Genomic DNA, 11,141 nt, shown 5'->3' with positions numbered 1-11,141 from the left:
TGCCGCCTGCTGTACCCTCCACTCACCAAAGATGGCGGCAGGAGGCGTCCGCGGGCGCTACTGCGCATGAGCTGCCGCTTGCCGCCTGCTGTACAGTCCACTCACCAAAGATGGCGGCTGGACGCGGCCGCGGGAGCCACTGCGCATGCGCCGCCTGCAGTACACTTCACTCACCAAACATGGCGGCCGGAGGCGCCCTCGAGCGTCACTGCGCATGTGCCGCCCGCGGTACACTCCACTCACCAAAGATGGCGGCCGGAGGCGGCTTCAGGCGTCACTGCGCATGCTCCGCTCGCGGTACACTGCACTAACGAAGATGGCGGCCAGAGGCGGGCGCGGGAGCCACTGCGCATGCGCTGCCCGCGGTACACTCCACTCACCGAAGATGGCGGCCAGAGGCGGCCGCTGGAGCCTTTGCGCATGCGCCGCCCGCGGTACACTCCACTCACCAAAGATGGCGGGAGCAGGGGCCCGGGGCGCCTCTGCGCATGCGCTGCCGCTTGCCGCCTGTAGTATCACTGCCTTACCAGCAGGTGGCCGCAGACGTCTTCCACGAGAGCCACCGCCTGGATTCCCACCCTATTTGCCCGGAACAAGCACAAAGGAAAACGGCAGAAACTTGCACCCCCCGCTGTCTTAGGGAGGAAGCAACTGCCTCGAGCAACGTGGCGCTCGCGGCTGGGAAGTTGTGCGGCGGCAACCCGAAACACTCCATTTTTTCACCCGGAGAAAAAAGGCAGGGAGATGAGAATCACGAACCCACCGTGGCCACCAGGAAGCTCAGAACCCCAAGACCACAGCAGAGTTACTCTCACCGGCTGCCTTACCTCTGCCTGCTCACCTGTCCCCGAGACAGAAGCGTCCATCTGCCCTCTTAAGCCAGCTACAACACCTCAAAAAGGCAAAGCGGGGACACTCAGAATGACACTGAGAACGGCAACGCAAAAGGAACTGCTGCATCACTCACCTTGCCAGAGGCAGCTCTGGCTGGGATGACGTCCTAGGTTGCAGGCTGCCTTTCAGCTTCAACACACGAAAACATAGTCAGAAGATAACCACTCAGCTGCCAGCATTAGCACCCATCCCTCAACAACAAAAGGGACCCCGGTTTTTATTTGTATCATTTTGGAACAGCAGACAACTTCCCTCAGCACCTCCAAGTAGACCAAGCCAGTCACCGAGCCACCAAATGAAGGCTTGACAGTTCCAGAAGGCGCTCTTTCTTTTGACTGGTTCCTCCTAAGGTTTATCTAAGTCAGGAGAAAAAACAAACAAACAAACAATAAAAAAGAACACATCTGCGAGCTTACCCCTCCTCTAGCACTATTCAAGCACTATGCGAACAGCTGCTCGCAAGCAACTCAAGCCTCCCCCTCCGCATCTGCCAAACACTATGGAGATGACTCTGTGCCAGCTGCCCTTCAGTACGTGCCAAGAGGCAGACCGGATGTCTTTGCCAAAACAGTCCGGACAATGTATTACTACACCGACGGACCCCCACATTAGCTACCATCACTACCGGCCAGGCAGGACAGCTCCAGGCCAAACAAACACACAGGCACACTACAGACGTTACGAATAGAACACAGAACACAAGCACGTCCTCCCCCTCAAAAAAAATAAAAAATAAAAAAGACTCCCAGAGGGAAGCCCTGCAGCAACAGCAAGTCAGAACAGGTGCTCTGCAGCACACCCAAGGAGAGACTCAAATGCCACGACCTGCGACTGGAAGCAACTGCCAGAACTGGCATGATGGAGGCATAAATAGCCTGCCTTTAAGACAAGAGACCAGAACGATGGCCACTGCAAACTCCATAAGAAAAACGCTTCGGAAATGAATTCCCAAGCAAGAGCTCCTGATGAAGCCCACGTGACGTCCGCAACAGCGAGGATGGAAACAGATGCGATCTGAAACCGAGTATGACGCACAAGACCTGAAATAGATCTGCGCTTTAAGATGCGACTACAAGTCAAGAAGCGCTCAGATCAGCCCTACGATGACGAAACGAGCATTTAAGACCTCAGGTGTGGCTACCGAGTTGCCCATCTAATCTGTCCAGCGGAACAAGGCAATGAGGAGATCAAGACAAGATGAATATCAAGACACGATGAGCACGTAACATACAATGATCTTATGAGGAAACATTTGATACAAAAAAATTACACAGTAGTAGTGAGCTCTTTAAGCTCCCACTGCAAGACAAGAGGGGCTCAGCTTCCGATTGAGCATCAGCATTATTCCAATGAGGTCAAGTGTTCAATACCCTCAGGATGGCTGCCCCAGGGCCTGACGAGCACCAAGAGCCACAGCACAGCACAGACAACACAGAACACAGACACCAAGCTGGAACTGCCCTGCCTGGCACGTGCTCAAGCTGTACTTGACAGAAACCCCTCACATGATCTCTCTGACTGACCAGATCCATCCTGAGAGGCCCCATCAGCTGCAATGACTTAAAAGCACACCCCCCCCGCCCTACGTGTCCATTCACAACCCCAGCTCAAACATAGCACTTGCCCCCCAACTTAGCTTGGGAATGCTGGGGGGCAGGTTCTATCCTCAACAAGGAACACAAAGGCTAGCCAGGACGTTGCTTCAGGCACGAGGCTCCTCTTCACCTGCAGAAATAAAGCGCCATCAGGCACCGGCACGCCAGCCAAACTTCTTCCTGTGAAACACCCACCGCAGAAACAAAACAGTAGTCACCTGACCTGCTCTGCTACTGAAGTCACATAGACACCCTCTAGACAATTCCCTGCCTTCCCCTGCCAACCAGCCCCCAACACACAGCATTTGCCCCTGAACTCAATTCTCAGGGATCAGAATCCATCCTCAGCGTGGAGCACAGAGGCCAACTACGATGTTCCCAGTATCTTCTTCATCCCCGGAAAAGAGGAGCCACCCAGAGGTGGACCAAAAGACTAGCAAACCAAAAACAGTGCCATTTTCCAACTTTTGTCCACACACCTTACCGCTCCAGGCTTAGCGCTTCCATTAACTGTGCCGAGCTAAGGTCGCATGGCTTAGACCAAGGAGAAAGCACAGACAAATGTCACAATCCACAAAACAGTCTATTCCCACTCCTCTTCTTTCCTCCCCTACCCCAACAGCCAAGAAGCCCCAGACCCACGTCCCCAACCCAGTACCACCGCTTCGCTCACCTGACATCCCAAAGAGATGCATCACGCTCCCTGCTCCCCTTGCGCTCTGAGCATCTCCAGCATTTCGGGAACTGGAACCGCTGACATCTGGTGCGCCTCAGGAACGTGGCAGATGTACTCTGCTGTCACAAGGAGCTTGCCAAGCCTGCCTGACAGGCAAAGCAGACTAACACAATCCACTGACCAACTCAGGGCCCACACTGCAACCCACTCATCCTCTTGCCTTGTTCAAGTTTCCGTGCCCATGCCCTGGGCTACAAGAAACAAAAAGAGAAGGTCATGTCCATGATGGACACACAAACAGTACAGCCCCTTGCAGAGGACTCAAACACAGAGACCAGAGCCAGAAAAAAAAAAAAAAAAAAAAACACACCCTTGGGTCCACAAATGCCGAAAGGCCATGAATGCACAGCAGCCCCAACAGGGGTAACCACAGACTTATCCTTTACAGATGAAAAAGGTGTCCTTGCTCAGTCTCTTCATAATACTACGCTTATGAGGTCAAGGCCCTTGCAATGCATACTGTCTCTGGGTGAATCCCCTGGGCAGTTACACAAACGGTTTGATATATCTAGAGATTAAAATATAACCCAAGAAAATGAACTGCACCCCATGATTTCCCAAAAACAAGGTAGCTGGCAACCCCTCCTAAACATACCTCTACTACATAAATTCCAGGGCTGCAAGCCTGAAGACTGCACAGCAAGAAAAACCACAGGCAAAAGCTCCAAAAATATAAACAAACTGTCCCTAACCCTGAAAAAAACTACACCTTACACGTGCCAACTGCTGCTGCTTTCAGATACATGCTTCCACAGGGAACTTCATTGATACAGTTCTCCTAAACCCTTCTCCATCATTTAACACCACAGCTGGAACTTCGATAATATTTGACATACAGGCGAAGACTCCCAGTAAGCCCCGTAATTCCGTGAAAATCATAAGTGACCTGGAACACACAAACTATAACATTGTCATCCTAATTGTAAAGATGCTATAACAATTACCACAGGCAGAATGAGCTCTCTAATGCCATGCCTGGGGCTCATATAACATTTCATCCCGCCCAGCACCCAAACAAAGTTACCTGGGAAAGGGGAGGGGCAAAGCTCAAGAAAGCAGAAAGAGAGCAGGGGAAGCAACAGCTGTGCTGTTATTTAATAACATAACTTGCAGGAAAAATCACATGCCTGAATAAGATACCTGAAAACCAAAAGGCTATGCTGATGGGCAAAAACACACTATAGAACACTGGAACATGACATTCTGATGCACTGCCTTAAAACCCAAGTGCACCGGCGCGCCCACTGTGGCGGTCCGCCCGCCCAGCTGTCAAACGGGTGCATTACCCTGGCAGACTACTACTACATAGACTGATTTACTCTAACAGATCCTACTCGTTGTTACCTCAAAAAGATGGTCTTACCAGTCTCGACTTGGAAACACATCAGTCCATAGAAGCTTAACCACCTAAATAGCCCTGCAACTGACAGAAGGAAAAGCAAAGCACCCAAAAGAGCAGCTCAGGCAGATTGAGCTCTCTATTGGGATGCCTGCAGCTCATATACCATTGCACCCCACCCGGCACCCTGCCCCAATCACCTGGGAAAGAGTAGGGGCAAAGCACAAGAAGGAATAAAGAGAGCAGCAGCTGCGTTTCTTATTTGGCTTAGCTCAATGGTGTTTGGCATGTTACTAGAAGCAAGAATTCATGTGCTTTTGCAGGCGGGTTAGGCTGGGACTAGGAATACTAAGTAGAGGAGAAAATTAGTGTTGTGAGCCTGAAGTGTGTACAAGCATCATAAAGAGGGCTCCTGAGAGGATGGGGAAACCAAGGGAAAGCTGCTTACCTCTGAGAAGTTGTCCTTGATCTTCATGCCACAGACATTTGTCTCGCATGCCTGGCGCACGAGTTTAGGGGTGCCCATACGTTGAAGGCTTACCTCTGAAAAGTCCTACATGGCTCCACCTGTGTTACTGATTTTTTTTGGCCAGCAGGTGGTGGCAGAAAATCCTGAGAAACAGCAGACACAGCTTCCCAAACTGTTTTCTCAATAACGGAAGCAGTGCAAATCACGTGGAAAAATAACAAGTGAAAATAGCAGAACAACGTGCCCCATGTCGTCTCGGGGAGGAAATATCTGTCCTGAGCAACGTGCCCTTCCCAGGGTGAACCCAACGTGCCCAAGGCCTTGGGGGCAGGCAGAGAAGGAACCCGTGACTCTTAGTATGTCTCCTGAGAATCACAGCTTACAGTGACTCCATGTCTTCTGGTCTCATAGGATGAGGCAGAGGTATAATTAATTCCTTCTCCATCTCTCCGGAAAGAGCTTTTCTCCTATCTGTGACAAAGGAGAAAAATGTTATGACTGTGGGAGTCATTATGCAAAGCCACACTCAGTGAATTCACTATTACAGTTAAGATCGTTTTTAATCGAAAACACCTCAGTCAAGATGTTACCACTGCAAACACAGCGCTGCACAAAAATTCAACTCAAGATAAAGGAAAGAGTAAGCTAAAAGGATGAATGACGTGACAACAATCATCTGCAACAATCATCTGGTAGATAGTTGTTCACAGCCCTCAGATTTCATGGTCGTCTTTCCAGACGAATGAATCCTGGAAGAACAGAAAAGATACACAATGTGTTCACAACAACTTTTGAGGAGACCACTGAAAAGAAAAACAAAAAAATAGAAGCAGCAAGCAGCTAGTACGTCAGTTTTGTTAACAGAGTAACATTAACATACTAGAAATTTTCACTTTCTATGTAGCCCCAAGGTGATGCTGGGTACATCCACTGATATTAATGGGGTGGCACAATGTAAGAGACAGGTAATAGAAAGGGTACACCTGAGGTGCACAGATTGCATATTCCAGGTGACAAAAAAGGCACAGCTTGGCACCCAGTTTGGATCAGTTTGCGTATGAGTCTGCTGATATGTGAGTATATGCAACAAGCAGAAAAGTCTTCCACTCACAGACTCAGTTTCATTTACGCATATGCATATGTGTATGTATATATCTCTCTCTCTATATATATATAACAAACAAACATTTGGAACTTTATAACCACTTGAGTAACAATCATTAGGTAGGCCTACGCTGAAAGCCAGGACTACACTTAAGTGATTAAGTAAACACGGAGCCTTATCTGTGAAACGCTGAAAACGCCCCATAACCACTGGGGGTCTTATGCATGGCGTACATAATTAATTTCTGCACAAACGTGCATCTGAATACACAAAGAGGAGGGGCGAGGCGGACAAAGGTTTTAGAGACACATCAGGACCAGAACAGCCATTGGGTAATCGCTCAGATGTGCAAAGCTCAGCTAAAACTCACACAAATCCACCGAGGGAAGGAGGCTACCTACTTGTCTGCTTAAAATAACCTCTACAAAGAACGTACTACAAAACCAAAAATGAAACCATCACCCGGCAAAGCAAACGTCTGGAATACAAAGGGCTAAAACTGACAGCTGAGGTTTGATTCTCTAGCGATGCCAAAGGTCTTCAGATCCTACCTGACTTCTTGTGGATGGTGGCATTGCAGCACAGAAATGAGGGGATTGGGAAGATCGCGACAGGCCAAATGCGGTGCTGAGCTCCTAAAGGAGCTGGTGGGATAGCACTGACAAGAATGAGACAGGCTGTCAGCCTTCTGCATGAGCTGAAGAGGAGCGCAAGCGTCCGAAGAAGCTGTTTCTTCTCATACTTCATTTAATACACACTGTCTTTAAATCCAGGGCGTCTTATTAGGGAACAGGTAAGGAGGTAGAGTTAGCAGCTTGAGGGACACTTCAGGATCTTATTTCTTTCTATAGTTAGCTGCTATCCAGAAAACCAGAGCAGTTGAAATAGAGAGTTATATTAAAAATTCGGGGTAATAACAAAAGTATGGGATTTAAAAAACACAACAAAACAAAAACACACTTGCACGGAAAAGAGGTTCAACTATCCCATTCATTTCCCAATTCCCCTGCAAACTCTACGCTCAGCTCCTCTTAACTCCCCAACCTATCGAAACACAGGGCAGACGCATCAGTTCTCATCATTCTTGGTAAAAAGATGACATTTTCACACTTGCTGTCAAATATCTCTTTCCAGCACGCTTTCCTGCGAGCTATGCTAATTCCTCCAGGCTTTTTAATATATGCTAGAAACGTCACTGTTTTATCTTACCTACCATCTCGGTGCGAGTCGCCAAGCTGCTATCTTTCATTCTGCCGTCTTCACAAATACAAATAAAACAGTACTCCGGCAACGCTCTGTGACAAACCTGGCAACACACACATCGACCTCTTACATAAGGAAGGAAAGAATTTGTAGACAACGTCCAGGAAGTATTACTTTGTTAGATATCAGAGTGGTGGGGCAGAATGACAATGCTACACAATACCGTGCCTATGCTCCTGGGATCATACAGTTTGCTGGAATACAAAAAAAATAAAAAATAAAAAAATAAGGTCACTGTGTGGAACAAGTTCACTCAATTCTTGCTGTGAATTACAAGAATATTTTAGGAAGTGTTCTTTTAAACCCATAGAAATGTTCGGATTTGTCTCCGTTTGGCCTCATGAAAACTGAAACTTGCAGTGTAAAGATCATTTATAAAAAGCTTTAGCAGCTGAACTTTTTATGCATGGATCTGGTCAGCTTTTTGGATAATATTCGGCACTCTCCCCCTTCCCCCAACAAGGAAAAAAAGCTTAAAGACCACAAACTGGGACTTCGGGGAGGTGTGACTCCATTTTTCACCTTACCTAATACACACTGTTTCTTCGCTATGCTACACTTTCACCATGACTGCATCAGAGTCTCGCTGCTATTGTTGCTGTCTGGGAGTTTGACAGACTTCCCCAAACTGGATGAAACAAGCATTTCCGTTGCGAGGGACATCAAAGCCAACGATGTCTCTCGTCGGCTGGGGAGTCCTGCCGGCAGTACCAGCAGCCCTCTCTCGCACAGCCCCATCTAGCTTTTGGGGTCCGCCCCACTCATCCTCGGCGGTGGGAAGTTCTTCCAGAAGCAGACCGACTGCTAGTCGTTCCTCGCTGGAGCTGAGGCTCTGCAAGGCTTTGCTTGCTTGCTCCCCTCCCTCCCCCTTTATTTCCAAGCTTAAACCTGCAGCCAGCGGCAACCTGCGCCTCCCGGCCCCGGCTCGGGGAAAGACCGGCCGCGCACCCCGGAGCCCACGTGGCCGCCGGCACCACAGAACTACAGCTCCCAGCACGCCTCGGGACGGAGCAGTCCAGCCAACCCAGAGAGGAGGCGGCCAAGCGCTCACAAACGCCCCACGCCGCCGCCCTCTCTGGCCCCCCTCCTCCCGAAGCCTCCCGCCGCTCCGCCCCCCTCTCCCCCAGCCCCCCGAAGCCCCGCGCAGTGCCGTCCACGCCGCTCGCCCGAAGCGGTCCGGCGCGGCGCCGCCCCCGCCCCGCAGGAGGGCCATTTCCGCAGAAGCCGCCGACCGCGTGGCGCCCCGACAGCCCGCCTCCTCGCCCCCTCCCGGCCCAGCCCTGCCCGCACCGGGGCGGCACCTCCCACCAACCTCGTTGCGGTACCGCGCCTCGGCGGCCCGGCCCGGGCGCTTCCGCCCACAGTGCCGGCAAGCCTTGCACACCACTTCTGCCCTGAGTTCCTCCGAGCCAATCACTGAGTGTTTCCGTCCTCATGAAGGCATTCTGTGACGCCACTTCCGCCCTCAGGGTCCAGCCTATCACGGCGCCGCTTCCCTGTGGGAAGGCAACCCTGAGGTTGTCCCTGTATTGCTATTTTATTTTATTTTATTTTATTTTATTTTATTTTATTTTATTTTATTTTATTTTATTTTATTTTATTTTATTTTTACTTTTGTCTGGTATATGGTAAAGAAGGTCTGGGTATTCTACACTAATAATGCGATTATCATAAAGCGTTAAGCAACAAGTTTGCAACAGGTTTTATAATTCACTAATCATTAGGTTATATTAACAGTCTACTCAGTGTTTTTCATTGTTCTACACCAATCATATAATTGACTTGAATTATTGCTCTATGTATCGCAGTAAACAAAGCATAACCTTTTATTCCCTATTCCCCAACACCTGATCACCTCCCCTGTTTCATCATTGGCCGAGTACTACAGGTTCACAAGCTACTTGATGCTCCTCTATACCATATATGTACAGTTTTTCTTTTTTTTTCTTTTTTTTTTCCAACCCTATTATTATTATTATTATTATTATTTTACCTTTCTTATGTTTCAAAAACCTGTCATCTTTGTTTTACTGTTCCCACACTGCTCATCCTGTTTTTCCTCAAACTTCTGCCTTATTTTGGAACAGTAAGGCCTTCTACTGACCACTTATCTACTTAGCATTTCTCCTTATTATTACTACACAAATACCTTGGAATACAGAAAATTAGTTCTCTACAGCAAAAACACAACTTAGTTTCTCACAACTCCCCTCTCTTCTTTCCTTACTCCTACTGTTGTTTTTTCACCTCTTCACATACGGCACTCTTGCGTTTTTCCACAATATTCTTCAGATGTCACGGGAGATGATAGATGTACAATGTCATTATTATTACAATACCAACAAATAGTTGTTTGAGCCAATTCTATTCAGGTAATCACAAAATCAGTTTCTCCCAAATGTTTCTAAATCCCCAGGAAGTGTCATCTTGAGCTACTCTGTGTAGGTTTTCCCCCCCTATATTTTTTTCCCCAAAAATATTTTCCCCAAATATCAGTCAAATTTGTCTCATTTGATCTACATATATACAGCAACTAGCATTAATTACAGTGCACGCTCCTCCTTTTGAGGTTATTAATGAATCTAATACTATTTGATCCTACAGTACTATTTTTGCAAACTTATCAAATTTATCTTCTAGTTCTTCAATTATAGCAGAGATATTTACAATAGCTTTTTCTAATTTACCCACCCCTAACCAAGGTAAAAATCACCTTGCAAAGCTGTGAAATACTAGAGAATTTTATTAGAGAATTATCTGGAGTCTGCTTGATAATGTTCCACTTAATTGGGTCAAGATCCAATGTGTTCTGAAAGGCATTTAACTTACAGAGGCTTCACTGTACACTTAAAGAAAGGCAGTAATAATCACCAAATGTTTACACCAGTAAGTCCAGGTCCATAGTTGGTGGCCTCTTTCAAGTATGATTTAATATTGATTTGATATTAGGGGAGGACAGGACAATTCATTTTCATTTGCTAAAAATACTTCCACGTGAGGGCCAGGCACTGCAATTGCAATGGGCTGTGAAAAGACATTTCGCTATCTCCCCCTACTGCATGTAAAATAGTGGATTTCTGTAAAAAACATTTAAGCCTCTCTTTAGTATCGTGATGTGAAAGTTAGTATATTTTAAAGAAATTACTCCATGCTCTGGCAATGTGGGAGAACTTGGCCAGCAAGATCTTCTGATTACAGCAGGAGATAGTAATCCCCAAGAGCTAAGCTTGAGCTTTCACATCTGCACTCAGGACAAACCAGGTGGTTTTGACAAACGAAAACAGTTGCAGAGCTGCAGGCATAAATAGTGCATACCTGCTCTTTATCTAATACTTGACCAAACACAGACAAGACACCAAGCTATTGGCCTGACATAGTACCACAACTATTTATGAAATGTATGATGCTGAAGCTGTGAACCTTCTTCCATGGTTTTCTTCCATGCCTTACAAACTTATTTGTTACATTATCTTTGCTAAGGTTGTGAGAGAGAGAGGGAGACAAAGGAGAGAGAAACCAATCTGTTGTGTGATCCCCCCTTCAGTTATTTCAGAGGCCAATCAGGAGCTGGAAATGAGCAGAAAGATTGAACTTCCCATCTCTCCACTTTACCTGCATCCATTGGTCTTTGCCTACCCAGATCATGTACCACTCAAATTCTGTCCCCAATACATTCTGTATCAAAAAAAAAAAAAAAACACAAGGATGCAAGTTTCATCTTATTATAGGCAAGTCTTAAG

The 11,141-nt window shown here is 47.4% G+C and overlaps 1 long non-coding RNA gene across 2 annotated transcripts; it reads right to left on the bottom strand.

The window, feature by feature from the left end:
- Positions 1-5,362: 5,362 nt before the first annotated feature.
- On the bottom strand, positions 5,363-8,908 carry LOC118173437. Of its 2 annotated transcripts, XR_004754187.1 has the most exons (5): positions 8,714-8,908; positions 7,348-7,444; positions 6,690-6,916; positions 5,624-5,963; positions 5,363-5,504 (listed from the first exon to the last, which is right to left on the bottom strand). It is a non-coding gene; the product is annotated as an uncharacterized LOC118173437 (long non-coding RNA). The 2 variants fall into 2 exon arrangements; XR_004754188.1 differs by lacking the exons at positions 7,348-7,444; positions 8,714-8,908 and adding an exon at positions 7,516-7,590 and having other exon boundaries at positions 6,690-6,835.
- Positions 8,909-11,141: the final 2,233 nt, after the last annotated feature.

The sequence above is a fragment of the Oxyura jamaicensis genome, chromosome 12 (assembly GCF_011077185.1).
Source record: "Oxyura jamaicensis isolate SHBP4307 breed ruddy duck chromosome 12, BPBGC_Ojam_1.0, whole genome shotgun sequence".
Taxonomy (NCBI): domain Eukaryota; kingdom Metazoa; phylum Chordata; class Aves; order Anseriformes; family Anatidae; genus Oxyura; species Oxyura jamaicensis.
This window is presented reverse-complemented; position numbering and strand designations above follow the sequence as displayed.